At 43.6% G+C, this 23,952-nt stretch overlaps 1 protein-coding gene and 1 long non-coding RNA gene across 2 annotated transcripts in view; one reads left to right on the top strand and one right to left on the bottom strand.

Annotated features, from left to right (window-relative positions):
* Positions 1-23,952, bottom strand: part of LOC307035128 (1-phosphatidylinositol 4,5-bisphosphate phosphodiesterase eta-2-like) — a 414,967-nt gene that overhangs the window by 252,187 nt on the left and 138,828 nt on the right. The gene's annotated exons all lie outside the window — the stretch shown is intronic.
* LOC307038039 lies at positions 7,549-13,004 on the top strand. The gene is made up of 3 exons (XR_013807857.1): positions 7,549-7,682; positions 11,032-11,181; positions 12,173-13,004. It is a non-coding gene; the product is annotated as an uncharacterized lncRNA (long non-coding RNA).

Below are 23,952 nucleotides of genomic sequence, written 5' to 3'. Positions count from 1 at the left end.
GAGGGATTCACGGAAGTGAATTTCCCGACCGTGCCTCCTCTAGAGCCGAACCTCACGGCATTCTTTGGGGCTAGGCAGGCCAACACGGTTTCCGGACGGCAACCCATGTTGGCTGCCGCCAAAGATCGGTTTGTCGCCCGACAGACTGACCGCATGCATCAGTGTGCGTTCCAGGCGTCGGCGGCGGCAAACAATATAGCGTTGCTGTCAAATTCCATGGTGGAAATGTCAGAGCAGTCTAAAACCATGTCCTCAGTGGAGGCTGAGGAGATAGGTAAGGCGGCTAGTACTGCACTTACCCTGTGCGCAGCAGTCGCAGTCTCGCAGGCGCGGATTGCGACATGGGCGACACAGGTTCAACGGTACCTCTGGCTACAGCAGGGGAATATACCGGAGGGTGCAGGAAAGGAGCTGCTGGAGGCGCCAGTCAGTCCGGACGGACACAGTTCCACACCATGGTGGAGTCTATGAAATCTGCCGCGGAGCAGGCAGAAGACATAAGGCGTCACGCTAGCTGGCTTCAGGACAAACGTCCTCAGCAACAGCAGCGACAGCAACGACAGCACCCGCAGCCCTCGCAACAGTCTTAGCGAGGGCAGCGCGGGCAACGGCGAGAACAGCAACGGCGTCAGAATCGCCCTTCGGCAGCTGCAGGGGCTCCGTCCCAGGTCTCCGCTCCTCCGCCACAGAGACAGGATCTGCAGGCGTCGAGTCGGAGGGGAAAAAGGAACCCCCGCTCCTGGTCTGCTCCTCCGAGGGAACCTCAGAGGAAACAGAACCGAAGATGACTCTTTGGGGGGGTTATGTGGGAAAAGAGAATTTTGAATAAAAACGATTCAAATCTCAACAGTGTGTCTGTAGCAAAGTGTCTCACATGTCCCCCACACGAGTCAGGCCGGCTGCCATTAATCTATTGGTTAAAAGGCAGCGGGACTTGTTGCATATTCCATCTGTTTTTTCCTTTTCGGGTAAAAGACAGAAGGACTCGCCGTTTGAGCCAGCTGTTTCTAATCTGTCGGTTAGAAAACAGCAAGGCTCGCTGTATAAGCCTGCGGTATTTAACCAGTCGGTTAAAAGACAACAGGGCTTGACATTTAAACCGGCTACTTCTATCCTTTCGGGTAACAAGCAGCGCAGTTTTTTCTCTGTTCCAGTTGTGCCTACACACAGTCGTATTAAGCCTAGCGCGGCTATTACGCACGAGGTGAATAGCACTGCACACACCTCCACGAGTTGGAGCATAAACCCGCCTCAGGGTCCTGTTGATGAGTCTTCTCCTAAACAGAGACAGGTTGAGAGCCGGTATGTGATGCAGCGTGTGGAGACCCCTTCAAAGCCCTTTAGGGCGGGGCCCCCCTTGGGTTGCTTCACGGGCAACGGCGGCAAGGGCTCTGGCATGGCTTGTCACCATGACTACCACAACACAACAAAAACAGGTACGCCCGCTCTCAGAGCGGTGCTCAGAGTGGAGGCGGCTATGTTTAATGGACGGATGGATGAGCAGGCTGATCAGCAGAGGGTACTCTCTGCAATTTGCCTTACCCCCCCCCCGCAGTTCGAGGGGATTCAGGAAACGCTCCTGTCATCCCAAGAACAGTGTCTTGCGCTCCAGTCAGAGCTGCGGAAACTCCTGTTAAAGAAAGCAATTTCCAGGGTTCCTCAGGGGAAAGAAAATCGGGGGTTTTTCTCCCGTTATTTTCTTATCCCGAAAAAGACCGGGGGGATGAGACCCATCCTAGATCTGTCAGCATTCAACAGGGTGATAATGAAAAGACCGTTTCATATGCTGACAATCAAACAGGTAATGGAGTGTGTTCACCAGGGAGATTGGTGCACCTCCATAGACCTGAAGGATGCTTACTTCCACATAACCATCATCCCAAAACACAGGAAATTCCTGCGTTTTTCATTCCAGGGAATAGCGTACCAGTTAAATCGACTGCCGTTCGGATATTCTCTGGCTCCACGCACTTTTTCAAAGTGTGTAGAGATGGCGCTGGAGCCGCTACGCAGAAGAGGGATGAGAGTGTTATTTTATCTGGACGACCTGCTATTGCTGGCCCGCTCCAGAGAGGAAGCTGCTTTACAGACGGTACAACTTGTATCTCACCTGTCAAGCCTGGGTTTCATAATCAATTGGGAGAAGAGCCGTCCTCTTCCCTCCCAGGTTATCATATATCTGGGGGTGGAATTCAACTCAGCCCGCATGAGAGCACGACTCTCACAGCGGAGAGTGGAGGATCTGACAGCTCTCCTCGGGCGCGTCACACCCGGCAGGGTGGTGACAGCCCTCTCCGTGATGCAGCTGTTGGGCATGATGTCAGCTGGTCACGTGGTGATCCCCCTGGGTCTCCTTTACATGAGGAGACTTCAGAGATGGTTTATTCGCCTGCGCATCGACCCCGTGCGTCAGAAGAGACGCATGGTGTACATTCCTCTGTCCGTAGGTTTAGATCTGACCTACTGGAAAAATCCCCACGTCCTGTCAGTGGGGGTTCCCCTCGGCAGAGTGACGTCACACACCTCGGTGTTCACAGATGCATCGCTCTCAGGGTGGGGAGGAACATGCATGTCGCAGGCAGTGGGGGGACAGTGGCCGCCTCACATGTCCCTTCATATAAACGCGCTGGAATTACTCGCCATATGGAAAGTAATCCGGCACTTCGCCCCGTTGCTGTGGAATCATCATGTGTTGATTCGAACGGACAACAAGGCAGCAGCAGCATACATAAATCGTCAGGGAGGTGTACGATCAGCGCAGCTGCTGGACACAGCCAGGAGGCTGTTGTGCTGGGCGCGCACACACGTACTCTCTGTCAGAGCAGTATATATTCCCGGCGAGCTGAACAGAGGGGCAGACCTCATGTCCAGAGGAGGTCCTCGACAAGGGGACTGGAGCCTCCACCCCGAGCTGGTCTCCCAGGTATGGAGCAGGTTCGGAAGAGCGGAGGTAGATCTGTTCGCTGCACGCGGGAACGCGCAATGTGCTCTCTGGTTCTCCCTGAGAAGGCAGGATCAAACCCCCTCTGGGGGTGGACGCGTTCGCACACAGACCTTGGCCCAAGGTGTTACTGTACGCTTTCCCACCAGTCCCTCTGATCCCTCGGTTCCTGGACCGAGTGCAGGAGGAGCGGCTGATAGCGGTCTTAATAGCCCCGGAGCGCACGGGAGCGTCCTGGTTCCCCTGCATACAGCGGATGCTGTCAGGGAGACCGTGGGAAATTCCGTGGCGGGGGGATGCTCTCTCCCAGGTGGAGGGAGCGATCCACAGTCACCCAATGTTAGGCCAACGTTTGTGGGCATGGCCCCTGAGCGGGAACACTTAGAGAGGCTGGGCCTCTCTCAAGATGTTGTGAGTACTATTCAGGGGTCTAGGGCCGCGTCCACCAGGGCGTCTTACACAGCCAAATGGACAGCGTTCCAGAGTTGGTGTGTAGGGAAAGGCTTGGACCCCGTTACGTGTCCCCTGCCTCACGTGCTGTCATTCCTCCAGCTGTTGCTGGACAGGAATTTGGCTTATAGCACGATAAAAACATATGCCGCTGCCATTTCTTCATGCCACGTAGGTTTTGAGATCAGCACGGTGTTCAGTCACCCTCTGACAAAACGTTTTCTACGAGGAGTACAGAGACTCAGACCGGTGTCACGCGCTTTAGCGCCTCAATGGGATTTGGCTTTAGTACTGCACGCACTGGGTAAAGCTCCTTTTGAACCATTAGATCAGGTTCCCCTGAAGTTTTTGTCAGTCAAAGTAGCTCTGCTCTTAGCTCTGACATCAGCTAAAAGGGTGAGTGACTTGTCTGCTCTCTCGGTGGCTCCGTCGTGTCTCCAGATCCAAGGAGATGGCAGCTCAGCTGTATTACGCCCGAACCCGGCGTTTATGCCAAAGGTGATAACAAGCTCTTTTAGATCAAGAGTGATAACCTTGAAGGGCTTCTTTCCCCCTCCTCACATATCGGAGGAAGAAGCCACTTTTCATCTCCTCTGTCCCGTGCGCGCGCTGGCAGGCTATATTGCACGCACGGCTGCTTTACGCAAATCCCAGCGTCTGTTTGTACATTATAGAGAGCGCTCATTAGGGCAGCCTCTATCTACACAGCGCCTGTCACACTGGCTATGTGAGGCGGTGTCACAGGCGTATGTCTCCTCTGGGTTGGATCCCCCGGAGAACATTAAAGCGCACAGCACCAGGGGAGTTTCAACCTCTACGGCGTTGCACGGAGGAATGACAGTGGAAGACATTTGCACGGCTGCATCTTGGTCTTCACCCTGTTCTTTTATTCGTTTTTATTTGAGGGATGTCTCCCATTCCTCTCTGACACATTCAGTGCTGAATAGCCTGTCAGAATGAGTAATGTCGGGGTTTTTTAATTGCGTGCCCTCTCTCCGGCCGGTAGGCACTTAGAGAGCTGCCCTTTTTCCCCCTCTCTTGATCGTTTTATTTAAAGGAGACTCGGTCTCTATCTCTTATAAACGATAGGTAGCATAAGTAAGCCTACCCTCGTTCCCTTATGGAGAATATTCATTTTTTAAATGATATATTCCCATGGAATGTGATGCTCCATTTTTACGCAGGACGAAATGGACATGGGTTATTAACTGAGTAGGTGTGTTTTGTGCTTCTGGTAACGGACGGAACCAGTGGGGCGTAAACTACATCCTGCTTCGCCCTTAACCCAATAGCGATAGCCTTAGAGGGCGAAGCCTTATACGATATAGAACTGGGGTTACGTAATGTAACCCAGCTTCTATGAGTATAGGCGCAGCCCTCTAAGGGTCGGGCCCCACTGGCTCCGCGAATAGCTGAAGAAAAGCTGTTTGTGTGGGAGTAGATAGTAGGGCCTACTTCCTACTTATACGGAAGTGAGCCCGGAGGTGGGGCCCACGTCATAGGTGGGCGTGGATTAAATCTGTCAGTGCTGCACACGTGCAGGAGGGATTACCCAATAGCGATAGCCTTAGAGGGCTGCGCCTATACTCATAGAAGCTGGGTTACATTACGTAACCCCAGATTGTACATAAGGGGTTAAGGGGCGGGACATCTCTTAGCGGTTGTCTAATCACAACAGAGCCAGCCAGCTAACCAATCAGAGCAGACTGGGCTCTGGTTTCAGACAGAGGGTGAAAAGAGGTGCTGCAGCACAGGCAGTATGAGAAAAATAAAAGGCTTTTTGAACATTAAAGCACGGAGACATGTCCCAGTAGAGGCTCTAAATACTGATATGAACCTGAAAATGAGCAGAATATGAACCCTTTAATGTAACTGTAAGGGACAGTTACCTTTTTTTGTATCATGATTAAGTAATCCAGTTGTACGTTACTCCTGAAGTCTGGAAAGGAGGACACAAATGCTATCTAAGGTGAGATGCCATGATACACAGACTGATGTTTTAGTTATGTAGTCTTGTGACATCCTACTGAATTTCTGTACTGATGTCCTGTCCCTTTATAGTAAATCTTCCATGAGGGTCTCTGAATGTGAGGATGTCAAAGCACTTATTTTTCATTGGCAGCATAATGGACTGGAATGGGTCCCTGGAGTTAGTTTCAAGAGAACCCTGGAGCCTCAGAGCCAGAACAAGACGAATGACTGAGAGGAAACGGAGAAAGAGTGATTTGATGGCATGGAGATTTGATCAATGCCACTGTCAGACACACATATGTTTGTTGTGTTTGGGATTTTGGGCTGTTATGTAATGAAGCGCAAATAGTAAAGAGTGTTCATGATTCATAAGGAGCATTGTTGTAAAACATTAGTGCTGGCTTGTCAGTTTGAGCGAGCCATAATGCGAAAGAGCATGGAGAGTAACATCCCATGAGTCCTTTAAATGTGGGTCAATGCTGCATGCTGCCAGCTGAACACAACATTAGAACAGGCAGGAGTGCATCAAGGCTAGAACTCAGACTCTCTCTGCCTTAACAGCGATTTATCCCGCCTTAAAGGCTGTTTTGGGTTCAACGTCTCTCAACTTTGAGCCAGGCTTCATTTGTCCTGATCTTTAGTGTTTTGTGGATGGTAAGACTTGTATTTGTTTTAGTCGCCTCATCAGTATTTGACTCAGATTTGCCAGAGCTTAACCTGTTAAGCCCTGAGCCTGTTTTTCAGGTCTCAGGCTTGAAAAGGACATTCCCAGAACAAATGACTATATCTTCACTTCTAAAAGGGGTTCATTAATAATCTTTTTTCTCAAAGCAATGATAAACCTGTGAGTTGGATGTAGAAAAGTCAGAATCAATATTGATTTGTTTTATTTTAAAGTAAATACAAATCTAAACATTACTATTGGTGAATGAGCGATGCGCAGCCAGAATGCCCAAAACCGGAAGCTGGGTTGTAGCTCTCACACACTCTATATGATATCTCAGTTTTTGACAAAAATGTTATAATGGATTATCAGTAATCATTTCAAAGTGACACAGACATATTTGATTAACCTTCAGCAGCGTTTTTATGTGTTTTAATGCCATTGAACACAACTTTTGATCAGAAAACAGCAAAGGTAAGACGTATTTGCCGTTTTGGCTCCGTAAAGCTACATTGTGTGTTGTCAGGTTTGCCTTCGCTGCCCTGAGTTCTGGTTTCACAGTAATGATACGTATACCTCTAGAATCTGTGGAATCTCAGCTTTCATTCGATATCTTGTTTGTGCAGATCCGATAAGTAATACAATATTTCTACCGTGAGTGCTGAGCTAAATGCGTTAGCATTTTCTTGCTTAGTGCTAATTCAGAAGCTTGGTATTACCCTTCTGTTTTGTTTAGCTAAAGATGGTTCATATTGTCAGTTAGCTGAGTTTCTTCCCGTTAAGTGCACTTTAAAAAAAAAAAAAGTTTTTTCAGAGAAATGTACTGTATTATTTTACAGACCTTTCTTGTTTTTCTATATTTTAAATGTAAATACCATAAAAATACAGTAAATTAATTTTATTTAAAATAAATAAAGGTTTTATTCTGTAAATTGGTTTGATGAGGAATTATCGTTTTTTTACAGGATAATTCCATTGTTTAATTGTCTTGAATGTTAAATTACATTGAATTCTATGTAAAAACACATAAAATACACATCATTTTCTTGCATGTAAAATGAAAGCAACTTTCTTTTTTTTGTTGCAGTAAAACTTTAAATTTAATGTAACAAAATGTAAAAAAACAAAAAATAACTGTATTCTTGTACTGTTGTAAAATACAAAGAAATCTTATTATAAAACATCTCTAAAATGTTAAAAAAATTTATACATCTTCACCAAAAATGTAATATATTGCAGAAATACGCAAAAATGATTTTGTGTAAATAAAGTAGTTTTCATAGTATACTAAAATAGTTAACTGTAAAAAAAAAGTGTCAAATAAAAAATACGTCAAATGTATGTAAAAAGCTACGGCACTTGAAATGGAATCCAGCCATACAACGGCAGACAAGAAAAGCAGGATTGGAATGAGTCCACAACACTCCTGATTGGTTGATATAAACGTCATCGAAAAAACCTGCCAATGAGCACTGTCCGCGCCTTTCAATCCAATTTGAAACTTCCACGTCAGTTTGAGCGGGTCTCCTCCTGCTGGAGCTACAGCTGTCTGTGTGTCTGCTCGAGAGTTTATGGACTAATATCGGGATAGTTTTACATTTACACGTTAAATATGAGCATCGGGACGTCAACAGAGAACAGAAGACTTGAGATCTGGTGAGTCATGCAACTTTAATGGAGTTAAACATGTATTTAGATAATCCTTAGTTTGTGAATGTTTAATTGTGTATTTAAGGTTACGTTTCTCTTCTAGTTCAGTGAGTTTTGAGTGATGAGACATATACTTTAAGGGAATCTGTGGAATCTCAGCATTCATATGATACGTTTGTGCAGATAGCATGAAGTAAAAAATATCGCTTTAGCCAGTTATGTGCTAAAGTAGCGTTAGCCCCGTTAGCCGTTAGACTTGTGTTTCGTTTAGTTAAAAATTGTTAATATCGTCAGTTAGCTGAGTTTCTTCCCGTTAAGTGGGTAAGCATCATTATTAGGGTGTTACATTTTAAGAAGTCCTGAGATGCTGTTTCTTGCAAGATGTCCCACCGGCGGGACAATCGGGCTATACAGGTTAACAAGGTGGCTGCTAACGTTAGCTTACAGCTTATTGCAGTGCTGCCGCCACCCTCTCGTCTCCAACGCGGGACGATTACACATAAACGTGCAGCAGGGTGTCACAATGTTGTCGCCAATCTTATTGTAAAGTTGCACAGCTTTTTTACTGCGGAATCCAGTTTGTTAATGTTCAGTAGCCAACAGCTATCATAGCATAAACTGCTAACCACTAACGTTTGGCTAACTTGCTAGTTAGCTCTGCTCTATATATTACAAGCTAACATGACTAGCTAATGTCACACTGTGTGAACTAAAGTTGTTGTATTACTACATCATAAATGCTTGGTCCAAATCTCTGCTAAAATTATTATTTTTAACAAAATTATCATTAAAGTATCTTTTATTTTTTTGCATTTGTATCACACTTGGCATAAACTATTTTAGTTCATCAATAAGAACGGGAGAATTAAAATAATGATTTGTGGTAATCAAAAACAATGTATTTAAAGAAACACTCAGCCATGCATGAAATAACATAGGAAAATAATACAGGTAATTTTTTACCTATGTTGTGCCTTAGAAGTGTAGTGATACAAACATGATTTTTATTTAAAAAAGTAAGAAAGTTAAAATGAAAACTAAATGAAAATGTAATGTGTAAGAAGAAAGTGAAGAATTTAGATTGAAATGATACATTAACACTGGGGGCTTGAATGTGAGATGAGAGAAGAAAAGAAAGTAAAAAGGCTTGGAAAAGCAGCAGAATATTTGAACTGCAAACTTCTGAACTAACTTGATGGCGAATGATCTGTCGCCATGGCTACAGCATTTGTCGACACCCCATACTACGCTTAGATGCGTTGATGGCTGCATCGTTACCAAACCTGTGAGGTTTTGGGGCGTTTGGAGCAGTTTCACTGAAGTTATGAGAAAACCGTGTTTCATGGCAAGCATTGTGTTGCCATGGCAACGGCATTTGAAGAAATCTCAAAACTGTCCCGTAGATGTCTTCACGACCGGACTGTTAGTACACATGTGAAGCTTGAGCACTTTTTGAACATATTCATAGGAGTTATAGTGACATCATGTTTTATGGCAAGGGATGCGTTTCCATGGAAACGGCATATGGTGAGATCTCAGATTTGGCGTAGAGCTGTTGAGGGATGGACCGGTGATATACAAGTGAAGATTGGGGGACGATTGGACCGTGTCCATTGGAATTATAGCGACATCATGTTTTATGGCGAGGGATGCGTTTCCATGGAAACGGCATATGGTGAGATCTCAGATTTGGCGTAGAGCTGTTGAGGCATGGACTGGTGATATACAAGGGAAGATTGGGGGACGATTGGACCGTGTCCATTGGACTTATAGCGACATCATGTTTTATGGCGAGAGATGCGTCTATGGAAACGGCATATAATGAGATCTCAGAATTGGCGTAGAGCTGTTGAGGCATGGACCGGTGATATACAAGTGAAGATTGGGGGACGATTGGACCGTGTCGATGGGACTTACAGCCACATCGTGTTTCATGGCGAGTGGTCCGTCGCCATGGCAACGGCATTTGATGACACCCCATACTACGCTTAGATGCGTTGATGGCTACATTGTTACCAAACCTGTGAAGTTCTAGGCTGTTTGGAGTATTTTCACTGAAGTTATGAGAAAACCGTGTTTCAAGGCGAGCATTGTGTTGCCATGGCAACGGCATTTGAAGAAATCTCAAAACTGTCCCGTAGATGTCTTCAAAGCTGGACTGTTTGCACACTGCTATCTGAAGTCTGCTGCTCTGAGCATGTCAGTTGGAGTGATGACATCATCGTGTTCCATTACACAGGTGTTTATAGTTGAGCTAACGAGCTCTGTAGAGATCAAAGGCTTCATTGTTCTGAATGAGAGATAAACTTCTTACATGTGAACGTTTTGTGGAAGAACCGTAACAAATATCTTTGACATTTCAAAACGTGAAGCATGTCAAGGAAGTTGAGTATCTGAAGTGTAATTTTTGTGTAGTTTCGGGTTAATAATGTGGCCTTTTTGGTAGTTTAACTGCTGCCCTGAGGAAATATCTGCCTGAAATTACAATGGGGTTTAATGGAGGAATGTTGAACGTTTTTGTCACTTCATGCCCTCAAAAAGCATTTTGTTTAATTATTTTGCTTAATTATTTGTAATTGTTCAAGCTACAAGATGTTCTCCTACGTTTGTCATGATAAATTATGTCTCAGGAATGTAGGGTTTGGGAATTATGGCAGTTTAAAAAAAAAATATGAATGCGAATTTCAAGCTGTCCTCCACTCTAGCTGTGACATCACACAATCTAGTTAATGTTAAAATGTGAAGAAAACCTCTAAAACAAGGTCTGAACAATGTTTAATATCTCTAAAAGTAAGAATCAGATTTAAAAGTTGTTTTACACGAATAATGTCAGAAAGATGTGTAACATTTTAAAGTTGGAATGAGGTGTCTGAGTGAAAGTATGAATGAACAGTTAGCAGTTGAATTGCATGAAGATTTGTTGAAGTCTGAAGATTTTCTCCATTGACTTCAATGTTAAAAATGTGATGTATTATGGGATGTATCTCTGGAATTATGAAAGTTATGAATGAGAAAAGTAATAGCCATCGATTCCCGACCGAGCTGAACGTTTTGATGTTTGAACGGAGTTTCTGCGATGTTCAATGCGGGAGGAGAAGCGCGGCAAAATACCGGCGGAATAATAATAAACTTTTCGTCCGTAGAAGAACAGTTAGTTGGAATGCTGTTAACAGCATTCCAACTAAATTAGAATTTAGTTTTGATCAAAAACAGGTTAATTGAGGAATTCCTGGAAGTAATTTATTGCAAAGATATTTACAATTTAAACTAATTTGGGTCACTTTTGACGCATGTTGGTTGTATTTTATGTAACAAAGGGTTACCATGACAGCTGTGATGTTCACTCTTTTGACAGAGCACCAGTGGACAGTGAAGACTATGGAACAGAAGATGTGATGGCTTTGTGTGGAAAGCTGCTGAAGCCAGCCAGTGACTCCTCATCAGTCTCTCCAGGCAGCACCCAGCTTGCTCCGTTGGCGGGGCGCAGCTCCCCTCCAAGACTATGGTAGGGGAAGCACTGAATGTGGTTTAGTAAAGTCTTTCAGAATACCCCACATTGTACATGTACAGGACAATCAGACCTTGTTCAACAAAGATCATCAGACAATTGTTTTGTCTTTTGAGGTACAGCCGCAGCAGAGAGTCTGAGTTTGAAGAAAACACTAAAATGTTATTTAGTGTTGTTTAATCAATCAATATTTACTGGTCTTGAATTTCCTCACTGGATTACAAAATGCTCCAATCTCACATTATGAGTTATTCACCTGAAGATGAAAATATAGATTCAGCGTACCATTTTAAGGAAATAGACTGTTAGTGGTATTGACCGAAGCTCCACAGCTGTAGCTAGGCGCTGCTAATGAAAACTCAAATGCTCAATTGGTTGGTTTTTCTTTTTTATTAAGAATTGACCAAGCATATCTTCCTCTTCGAAATCCCAGTTGTACTTCGTGCCTTGGAGGGTGCGTTTAATGGTTCCCACCCGTAACATATTTATGGACAAGGTCATGTTAGACAAGCAATCCAGTGGTTAGTTTTAGGGTAAGCTCCACTGTTTTTTTATTTGATCTATTCACTTTAAGAGAAAGGGATTTCAGAAACAAGTCGCACAAGTTTGGCTCGAGGTAAAATTAACAAAAGGTAACTGTTGTTACCCCTTCTAAACGTATGAAATAATGAGAAAAATATGAACGACTCTTCATAGAGCCACGTCCACACAGCTTTAAAGTTGTAGGAAGCTGAAGCATTACATTCGTGCCAACGGCTAGTTGTCGTTTCTAAGGTATTAGAAAGTTGGTGGTCTGGAAGTTTAGCATAGGATCAATGCCCTTGGGATGCTCTCAATAACTGTTTTACAATTTTGTGTGCGTGTGTGTTTTGTATAACCATGCTTCAATGGTCCATCAAACAAGATGTAGGGGATCTATTGGCAGCTGCTGATAATAACATCCATCATTATGTTTTACTAATAGTTATCACTTCACTTCCTCCTCCAGCACCTGGACACAGCAGGAACCTAAGCCAGGATCCTGTTTGTGGTCTTCAGCTCCGCCTTCAACACCATCATCCCGGCTCTGCTGCAGGACAAGCTCTCCCAGCTGCACATGCCCGACTCCACCTGCAGGTGGATCACAGACTTCCTGTCTGACAGGAAGCAGAACGCAGGGGAAACACGTCTCTGACCCCCGGACCATCAGCATCGGTTCCCCTCAAGGCTGCGTTCTTTCCCCTCTGCTCTTCTCCCTGTACACCAACAGCTGCACCTCCAGTCACCAGTCTGTCAAGCTACTGAAGTTCAGACGACACCACCCTCATCGGACTCATCTCTGGTGGGGACGAGTCTGCCTACAGGTTGGAGATGGACCATCTGGTGACCTGGTGTGGGGAAAACCACCTGGAGCTCAACGCTCTCAAGATAGTGTAGATGGTTGTGGGCTTTAGGAAGAATGCAGCCCCACCCATCACTCTGTGTGACTCCCCAGTAACTGCTGTGGAGTCTTTCTGCTTCCTGGGCACCATCATCGCCCAAGACCTCAAACGGGAGCAGAACATCTGCTCCCTCTCCAAAAAAGCACAGCCGAGGATACTCCATCACCATCTGGTACGCTGCAGCCACAGCCAAGGATAAGGGCAGGCTGCAGCGTGTCATCCGCTCTGCAGAGAAGGTGATCGGCTGTAATCTGCCATCCCTCCACAACCTGCACGCCTCGAGAACCCTGGACACAAACTGTTCACCCCTGGACCCCCCTCCCCTCCGCGCTCCATCAGGACCAAAACCTCTCTCCATCAGGACCAAAACCTCTCGCCACCTCAACAAGGCCCGCCCCCCCCCCCCACTGACACTTTACCTCAGACACAACGCAGACTCTATGCATTACATCATGGAGATCACAGGATGGTAAATAATGCAATGTTTAAATACAGCTTACTGCACATATTTTATATTCTATAATTTATTGCATTCTATTTCGATGTAAATTACTGCTTTATTTTATTGCTATCTTACTATATTTGTATTAGTGTTCTTAATATAGTTCGCTATCTGTGTACTTTTTTTGATTTTAGTTTTTGACACCTAGTCAAATTCCTCGTACGTGTGAACCTACCTGGTAATAAACCCGTTTCTGATTCTGATCTTTTTGTCCTCTAGGTTGCACTGCCACGTCTACAGTAGCGCAGAATGGACAGAGGAAACATGATTGGCCCTCAAGTCTTTTGCAGCCAATAATCATACTCCTACAAACTTGGGATAGGAGGGTGAGTGAACAAGTTATCCATTGGTTGGAACCTACAATGTTAGACTTACTAAATCCTGCACACTGCTCCTTCAAATTGACAATGTGAACATATGTCGCAATTTTGTAATTCCTGTTATTTTCAGTTGAGAATGTTTCAAAGTAATCTTAAAAAATTCAACTTACCTTTTGTTTCTACTGTTTATAAGTATGATGTTTAAATATGAAATGCTGTATTCATTAGTTGTACTATAATTCTACAAATAATTTATATTTTAAGTTTTCAGAGTAATTGTTTCCAACAGAACATTTTGTGAGGTCATTTTATTGAACCTGTTTGATTGGAAAATAACAGTATTCTAGCTGTAGAACTTTAGGTTCTGTATTTATTTTAGTGTTTGATCATACACATCTAATTAAAAAAATGTAAAAAACTGTTTTTCTCATCAGAACTTTATTTAAGGTATTTGAATGTAACATTTTAAGACAATGGATTTTGAAAAGAGAGGAAAGTGTTTTCCTGTAAAATCTTTAAGGACAATTCCTGTATATTAATTGCTTTTGCACTTTATTTCAGTTAAAGTATTTTTACTTTCACGTTATGGTTTTTGTTTGGCAGTCTGCTGCTGCCAGTCCTTTGACCGTTTTTTTACGGGGTTTTTGCCCGCAGAAGTATTAGTGCTGTACTTTTATTAAAGGTTATTGACTGTAAAAAGAGCAGATAAACCTGTAAAATAACAGTGTTTCACTGCTGAACTTTAAGTTCTGTCTCTTTATTGAAGGTGCTTGACCGTAATAATTTAGGATAAAACTGTAAAATAACAGTATTTCACTGCTGAACTTTAAGTTCTGTCACTTTATTGAAGGTGTTTGACCGTAATAATTTAGGATAAAACTGTAAAATAACAGTATTTACATGCTTAACTCTAAATTATGTCCGTAATAAATAAGGGGAGATACCTGTAAAATAACAGTGTTTCTCTGTAAAGGAAATTAATTATATTTACTGTGAATTTACGGTTTTTTCCCATTATTGTAATTAGGGTATTTCACTGTAATTTGACGGTAAGTTTTTGGAATCACAGCTGCCCACAGTGTGGGTATGACACATTAATGGAGACATGTCATGCTTTTCCGGTTATTACCCGTCCCCTTGTGTGTTATGAAGGTTTTTATGCATGTAAACCAGGGGTGTCAAACTCAAATACACAGTGGGCCAACATTTTAAAATGGGTACTAGTCGAGGGCCGGACTGGTTCAATGTTTTTTGCAAAACGTATTGAAATTAACTTATTGCACATATTACATTTGGAACTAACAAAGCTTAAATTATTGCCTATAAAAACAACATTAAATAATCATTTGCATTCATTTCTTATGGCTCTATCTGCAGAGTCACTTCTTATGGTTACATTTTTCCACAGGCCAACAACAGCTTCAAAAAAACCATTTCCCTCAAAGAACAAACCAAACATGCCCTGTTGTTTCAAGAAAGAAAGTGCAGAAGGAAACACCCATGTAAACTCAGTGTGCTGCTCTGTGATGCTAGCTCAAGCAGATACTTGGTATCTCACCTTGGGTGCAAGTTCATCAATGTTTGTACTCAGGCGCTGAGCTGAGGAGGTCCTCAGGATTGAGTGAAGGTGTGCGTGTAATATACCGGCGGGCCAGATCTAATAGTAATTAGAAATTATCCTGCGGTCCGAAATTAAATCCACCAAGGACCTGATTTTGGCCCCTGGGCCTTGAGTTTGACACCCCTGATGTAAACGGTGTGCAGAGTCACAAACCCTCAAAGTACACCCTGTAGCGAGTAAAACTCTAACACAGAAAATACCTCCCCAAAACGCCTCGTTGGAGATACGTCATTATCCATTTGATTCTTCCGGGTACGGCACGATGTCAACCCGTACCCGGAACGAAATGGACCAATCCGTGGAGCCGTTACGTTACGTCAGCGGAGCCGTTACCTTAAGCCGACGCTGATTGGTCCAAATTGACCAATCCACGGACACACACACACACACACACACACACACACACACACACACACACACACACACACACACACACACACACACACAGAAAACACACACACACACACACAGAAAACACACACACACCAGTGTTTCCCCTAGGTTTACTGCCTTGGCAGGGTGCTGCTCGAAAAACTTTTCCGGCCACCCGAATTTTTTTTATCTTCTGGAGCAGAGAGAGGTGCTGTGGATTATTGTTATTGATATCGTATAGTAACAAAGTATCTGTACATTAAAAAGTAATAAAGTACAGTGTTACACTGTAGTGTACTTTTATTAAAACTGTATTCCCTTCTTATCATGTAGCCTACACTTCTTCCTTTCATTGATACATTTAAATCACCCGACTACAGCATAACATACCTGCTGCAACCCTGTGCTGCTGCTGCTTCTCTCTGCCTCATCCTCTATTGCTGGAGGCAGCTCCACCCCATCTGATCTCTCTGATATGAAAGCAATCGTGTCATGATCATATTGAGCTATTGGTGTGAGTCTAACATTAAACAAGCAGTCTGCTTGTCATACATTGCTGAAGATACATTTTTAGAGGCAATTTGTTTAGTCACTGCCGCTAAATGCCGGTAGCATCAAGCTAGCAAGTCCTGCATTAGCCTCACATCAACAGGTGTAGACAGAACATCCAATCATCCTGAGCTAATTTACTGAATAAACCAACTCACATCTCAATACTGTAGTTCAAAACCGTGGAACCTGGTCACCATCTGTGAGCTATTTTTAGAATGCGCACGCTACGTTCGTTGTCGCGTTCGCGCGCGTCCACCTGGGAAGGCTGCGTGTGTCCTTCTCCCGTGACGATAACGGCTTGCGGTTAAAAAATAATAATAAACAAATTTGAACCTGGGGGGGACACAAACGAGGAGACAGCAGAGCTCGGGGCAATAAAGCAGATTTGTTTGACTTTTTTACACTTTGTTGTTTTCCTCCTTTCCTGCGCTCTTGTCTCTGATTGTGAGTGTGTGCATTCATGTGTGTGTGTGTGTGGGGGGGGGGAGCGGTGCCCCGCCCTTCAGAAACAGTGCGAAGGGAGAATGTGAATACGCAAAGCAGTGGACACTGAAACATGCACACATTGGATAAATAACATGGCGTTTAGTTTATTTAATAAAAGAGCACATGTTCAATGTGAAAAGTGACCGAAGATAGATTACTTCAGTTGAAATTTGGTGCTATATATATTTCTTTTAAAAAAATAAAAATAAAACAAAAACCTTGAATTTCAGGCAGGGCGCGGGGCTCCGTTGGCAGGGCGCAGCGCCCCGCCAAGACAATGGTAGGGGAAACACTGCACACACACACACACACTGATTTCTCCTCCCTGGCTGCAGGTTGATAACAGACAGTTGGGATCGCGGCAAAATTCTCTCTGCAGACCCATTCTCACAGCGTTTATCAACCTTTTTCTTACTCAATATCAAGCCACACTTATTGTTTTTACTTCGGCTGTGAGTTTGTGTGTGCTCAGGATGAGTTTGGCTGTGTTTCGCTGTGTATCGCTAAACAAAGAAGAAGAAGCTCAGCACGATTCACAACGTCCCGACCAATCAGAGCACTGTGCTCACAGGGAGGGTGGGGGCTGGAGCTATTGGAGCTGTAACGAGCCGTTAAAAGCAGAGGCCATTTCTCAATCGCGAGGAAACTGGCTTCCAAGCCAATATTTCAAGGATACTATGTCATCGAGTGCCGCCGAAGGACTGTTCCAATCTCCAGCATACTTGGAATTCCACCGAGGCCGCGTCCTTGGTTTGGGGGTAATTTCGAGGCTGCACATGGGTAGACTTCGCGTCCTTCAAATCCCCTCAATGCTTTGCGCACGGACCAATTTCCCCAAATCTGTGGCGGAAAATGTAAGGCGGGGCCTCTGACGCACACCTGCACACTTGCTCAAATCTCCATGCCATCAAATCACTTTTTCTCCGTTTCCTCTCAGTCATTCGTCTTGTTCTGGCTCTGAGGCTCCAGGGTTCACTTGAAACTAACTCCAGGGACCGATTCCAGTCCATTAGGCTGCCAATGAAAAATAAGTGCTTTGACATCCTCACATTCAGAGACCCTCATGGAAGATTTACTATAAAGGGACAGGACATCAGTACAGAAATTCAGTAGGATGTCACAAGACTACATAACTAAAACATCAGTCTGTGTATCATGGCATCTCACCTTAGATAGCATTTGTGTCCTCCTTTCCAGACTTCGGGAGTAACGTAGAACTGGATTACTTAATCATGATACAAAAAAAGGTAACTGTATTCCCTTACAGTTACATTAAAGGGTTCATATTCTGCTCATTTTCAGGTTCATATCAGTATTTAGAGCCTCTACTGGGACATGTCTCCGTGCTTTAATGATCAAAAAGCCTTTTATTTTTCTCATACTGCCTGTGCTGCAGCACCTCTTTTCACCCTCTGTCTGAAACCAGAGCCCAGTCTGCTCTGATTGGCTAGGTGGCCGGCTCTGTTGTGATTGGTCAACTACGTAGACATGTCCCGCCCCTTAGCCCATCATACACAACGTGTTGGAGAGGTAGCTAATACAAGTGCAATTGTTACATAGTGATGTCACTATCAGGAAGTGTCATTTGTTTGAGAGAAACTCCCTCTGGAGGGACACAGGGATTTTAGCCTTTGCAGGCCATTTACATGCACTAAAACCTATAGAACACACTAGAACTAAATCAAGAACAATATATTTATGCTTTAGTCTTCACTATTGGCTCAATGACATGCCCATGTTAAGCTCATCAGAAGTCCACATCTCAACATCACCATCACCATCATGTCTAGAATGAACAAACCCTTTCCTATTTTATTTATAGCTTCCAACCCCTCCCTTGAATTATATAATGCTTTGGGTCTGAATGACAAATGCTAAATCGTATTTGTTATGCTTTTGATCAAATGTCAATTAAAATATTTGTTTACTCCGAATGAAGTACTGATTGAACTCTTCTTCCATCTCATCCCTTTTTTCCACTTCAATTGTCTCCTGTCACCTTGAATTCTTTGTTATCTCCACTTTGTAGCAGTGGATAAAGGACGTGACAGAAAATGAAATTCAACACAAAATAACCCCACATGAAATGGAAAAGTTGTAGCCCCTGCTGAATACACAGACACACAGCTGTGACTGTATACGGATACGGTAGGTTGTAGAGATGGATGAGTCCTGATTCATCCGGATCATTAACCCGGAGCCTAGAAATGAGCTGGTTGTGACGAGTCTCCCTTCTCAATTAACCCGAGTCCTTTGAGTCCTACACCTGGCGACGTACAAATTAAAACTATAACTTGCTTCACTCGCTACTCTCCTTATAACATGTAAAATCACATTACAACATACCCCAGTCCATATGCCTACCCTTTAGCAAGCAGGATAGCTTCCAGAAGTTATCTTTTGGCTCAGGGGACGCGGATCAGTGAAACTTCCTGCAGACTCGTGCAGACTCAGAGCCGTAACCGTAGCAGATCCAGAGAACCAGGCAGACTCATCATGCACGAGTCAACAGCAGACTTAGATTCGCAAATCCTGACTCACTGAATCAAGGGAACTTCCTTCACTTCCTGCAGACTCGTGCGGACTCAGAGCCGTAACCGTAGTCCGTAAAAGGATCCGGATTTGCCATCTCTATTACGGAGACGGTAGGTTGGGATGTGTGCCGGAGAATATAGGTTAGGACGTGTAGGTCAGACGATAGGTTGGGACGTGTCACGTGTGCCGGTCTGCTTGTTAGCACCCTCCTTTTTCTTTTCTTTTTTAGAGATGTGGGTATGGAGGAAAAGAGAGAAAATACATCAAAAAGTGCATTTTGCATGATAGGTCCCCTTTAAATCAATATTTCTTCAGGGAGAAACTGCTCTTAGCAACCACAACTGCAAGTAGAGATACAGTACATCTCTTGTTGCTGAGTGATTTGAGAACATTTACAAACACACCCAAATCCCCCAAAACAACCAACTGTCCAACTGTATTAATTTGAGCATTCAACCTAATTAAAAGGGTGTATCTATGATTGGCAAATATTCTCCCTCCCCACAATTGGCACGGTCTCATATGGACTCTCAAGATTATATAACAGAGCACTAAAGAATGAATGGACTCTTTGAGGAAGGAACTTTGCACATTTTGCATATTAACACAAACTCAAGTAAAACAGCTTTGGAGGCCAAGAGGGAAGTATTTCTGGCTCTTCCTCAACTCTTTATACTTCTGGAATAATACAACAGCCACAAGGGCTTGAACGATGTAAAGCAGCCAAATGTTGCAAATAAGGCATGTTCAAACATTTTTCAGTAATAAAGGATTTAGGAGTGTTGTAACTCTCAGGCTAGAGCAGTGTTGAAACATTTTGCTGAAGCCGAAGACAGCTGGTGTATACATGACTTCAGGAGCTCACAGTGTGCATGTCCTCCTCTTCCCACTTGTCAGCGACTACTTACAGGTCCTCAGGTAAAAACACAGAGCAAGTGTAAGCCAAACAAATGCGAAGAGAAAGAAAAAGCAGTCTAAGGTAAAGAAAATAAGAAACCAACACCAGAAAAACGCTTTTCAAAAATGATTTTGCTAAAAAAGACGTCCTCCACCACCACTTACGTGCAAATTGGGACATTATGGTTGTTTACTAGTAACACCAAAGTTGTTAAAGTATTGTTATTTTTAAAACACTTGACAGTCATCATAGGCTCAAACTAGGGCTTATAATGTAATCTTAACTGATTTATAATGACTTTGTTGACTCTTTCAAATGTTGAATGAGTCAATTGATGCAGTCATTTAGTTCACTTAGGTCCGGGAGCAGGTCCGGGAGCAGGGCCACGCCCCTGGCCACGCCCCTGTACCTACTACACATCCGGCTTGCTTTTCTCCGATTTCGCATCCTTCATATCCCTTCCATTCATCCATTCCCCACCTTATCTTTACCCACATCTATAAATCCCTTCATCCAATCATCACTTATTCCCTACATCCCTTCGACACTTCATTCCTCAATCCGTAGATCTCACCTGTCATCCCTTCATCCCCATCCCTTCGACCTCATCCCTCCCTCCCTACATCAAATTGCGCCTTTATTCTTTCCTCCCTACCTAGCTTCATCCCTCCCTTCATCCCTTCATCCAAGAATATCTCCCTTCTTACATCCCTTCAACTCCCTTCCTTCATCCCCTTCGACCCTATTCACCCATTCCTCCCTACAAAAATTCTCACCTCCTAACCTCCTTTCATCCCACCATCCCTTCCTCGCTCCCTACAGTACATCCAATCACCTCCCTACATTTCTTCAACATATAATCCCTAAATCCCCTAGATCCCTTCCACCTGATACCTCTCCCTCTCTACAACCCTTCATCACTAAAACCCTACATCTCATCCACCTTTTAGCCCTTCATCCCTACATCCCTTGGACCTTATTCATCCATCCTACATTAAATAGTGTCTTTATTCCTAAATCCCTTCTTTCCTTCTTCCCTTCCATCACTACATCTCTCCCTCCCAACATTCCTTTAACATATCATCCCTAAATCCCTAGATTCCTTCCACCTTTCATCTCTCCCTCTCTACATCCCTTCGACACTTCAACCCTCAATCCCTCAATCCCTTCAAACTGTTTCATCCATTTCTCCCTACATCACTGTAAACCTTCCTTCATGCTTCTCTTCATCCCTCCATCACTATATTCCTCCCTCCCTAAACCCCTTTTCCTCTCTTCCTGCTGCCTCTATCTTTTTGTCTTATTCTAGGTAACGTGTGTGGCTGGTATTCAGGGACAATGGATGGATTTGTTATTGATACTATTGTTGATAGGACTGTGATGACCCGTCAAACGTATCCCACACCTCCATTGGGATCCTAAGAAAGTGTAGCTTCTTGTCACTTATTGTACCTGAAGGCTTCTGCTACTGCAATCATGAAGGAAGGAACAAAAGTGATGGCTGATACTAATAATCGTTCACATGCCATGCCCTCAACAAATTCTTTGTAGTTTGATTGTATTTAATGCAAAATGTTTTAAATGTATGTTTTCCAAGGTTACTGAAGATAATCTTGCCTACATCCATAACCTTTAAATTGACACAAATGACATTTTCTATAGAAAAAAAAAATCTCTTCATATTTAGCTGACTGGAATAAATGGTAAATGGCTGGAAAGCGCTTTTCAATTTGCCTCTAAGTCAGCCAGCGTGCTACCATGCATGATGCTTGTCTGCAGGGAGCCATTCGGACCGGCCAAGTGTCCAAAACACTTTGACACGTGTCTCATGAACCGCCAACCTGTCAGTGGACAAACTACTGAGCCAAGCTCCATCAGTGTACACTTATTTTTAACCTTGTGGATGATGATATAGTTCACATAGTGATCACGCAAGTGAGCGCTTTTTCTTTATTTTCGTCTCTAAAAACGGATTATTTTAGGATCCCTTGCATTATTTTTATTTCTGGGATTTGAGTGCCACTATGCGTTAACCTCAGTGTAATCAAAGCAAACTTATTTCGAAAAAATATTCATATAAATAAAGATTCAAAAGAATCAAAAGCACCGCTGTAATTCAGAGTGTGCCATGTATCGTGCTCTGTGACAGCTCCAGTTATGCAAACACGGTGTAATCTTGTGCGGCAGGGACCCCCCCCCTACTGTGCAGGCTGACAGATCCAGGCCCGGTGGAAACGGGACGCTCCCTGATCACAGCGACCGGAGCTAACTGAGATACGTGTAAGGTAACAATGGCAAACAGGGAGGGGAGATCATGGCACTTCCAGGGCAGGAGTTCACTGGAGGAGATTGGAAGTGAAAAGAGGTGGTGCTAGTGTCAGCCGAGCTGCAGTTCAGTGTGCATCGCCTGGCGCTAAATCACTTCCTGCTCTAAGCAAACAGCAAAACACAGCTTTGATCCAATATATTTTCCTGACCACTATTCTTTAACCTCAGTGAAAAACTTCATGGGGTTATGTTTTTTTCCTCACCAAGTTTGGTGTGAAACTTAATAGTTGCTCGCACTCACCCTCCTGTCCACACATTGATTCACATGAATCCTGATTAAATATGGTTGTATACACATATTTCAAACAAATACAACTTCATGCAATATACGCATGCATAACCTGTTAGGCCTACACATCCATCACTGTGCCATCACCATTCAAACAACAGTTCAACTCCTGTACCTTATCCTGGCTATCACATAGGCACTTCCAGATCATTTCACTCTGTTAGGAACCTTCATAAGCTAAATTGACAAATCAACCTCAACCCAGATCATTTAATTGACCATTCAATTAGGTTGAGCTTTGCCCTTTTACGAAGCAGTTTGCATCTTGATGGACTGTCTAGACTGGTGGCCAGTTTACGACCCACACTCAGCGACTCACACCCAAACCCCATTACCTGCTGATTTAATACTACGCCCTTTCCACAGACCAGCTCTTACTCTGAGGTGTGAGGCTGCTGATGCTCGCTGCTATCTGATTGCTGTTTGTCCTACCTTGACAAAATGGGTTTCTGGCTACAGGAAATGCAATGAACAAAAACTCCACGATTCCAAACATATGTCACATTTCTACAAGCAGAAAATGAGGAATCCTTTTTGTGCTGCATCAGCCTTCCAAGAACCCGAGGTGTCCCTGCTCGATCATTCCTTTTAATGAGGTCATAAAACATGTTTTGCTCTTGCATTCTAATGAAGTGTAATTTTTAATTAAATAATCTTTGGATCAATTGTCCTGGTTGTACGGTTATTTGTAAATGTATTTTTGTTCTTATGCTTTTCTTTTTAATCATTTTCTTTTTAATCCCCATGTAGCAAATTGTATCTTCACAAGGGGTATGAAAAATGAGAGCTACATTTAAAAAAAGCTTGCAAACATTGGTCAAAGCAAAAATGTGACTTCCCTACGCTTCTGTTTTATGCTTACATATTAATGTATGCATATTAATCTCCTGGTTCTGTCCCTCCCCCATATCTACAAAGTACAGAGCTGCTCTCTCAGCTTGTTCTACATCACAGTATCCACTGGCTGATTAGATTTCATTTAGCTGTTCTCAGAGGACATAGTGACATTTTCTACAACTGACACGTCCTGACCTTTTCATGTTTCAGGAGGAGGAGCACTCCCCCATAGAGATTGTCCTGTCAGGAAGACACAGTTAAAGACTATCTGGGGATCAAAGTGGAGCATTTAGCAGATACATCGAAATACATTTTCTGTAGAGTTAGTGAAGACCAAAAACACCGTGCTATGCATGCCCACTGCAACTCGCGGAGCGCGCACAAGCAAAGCACAGCACGTAAAGCCAAAACTCACAGACATTTCAATGATTTGTTCGCAAAGTTAGGTTTGAAAACTGTATAATTTCCTTTTTGGGGGGAATGCATAACACGGCATAACATCGGAGCCTCGCTGCGGGGAAACTTTGGCGCTGTTCCGAGTTTGTTCTAATCTGTCAAAATGACGGACTGCTTTCAGATTTGTCAGTCATTGTTATTAAAAAAAAAA

This window comes from Notothenia rossii (assembly GCF_949606895.1).
Source record: "Notothenia rossii genome assembly, chromosome: 4".
NCBI lineage: Eukaryota > Metazoa > Chordata > Actinopteri > Perciformes > Nototheniidae > Notothenia > Notothenia rossii.
This window is presented reverse-complemented; position numbering and strand designations above follow the sequence as displayed.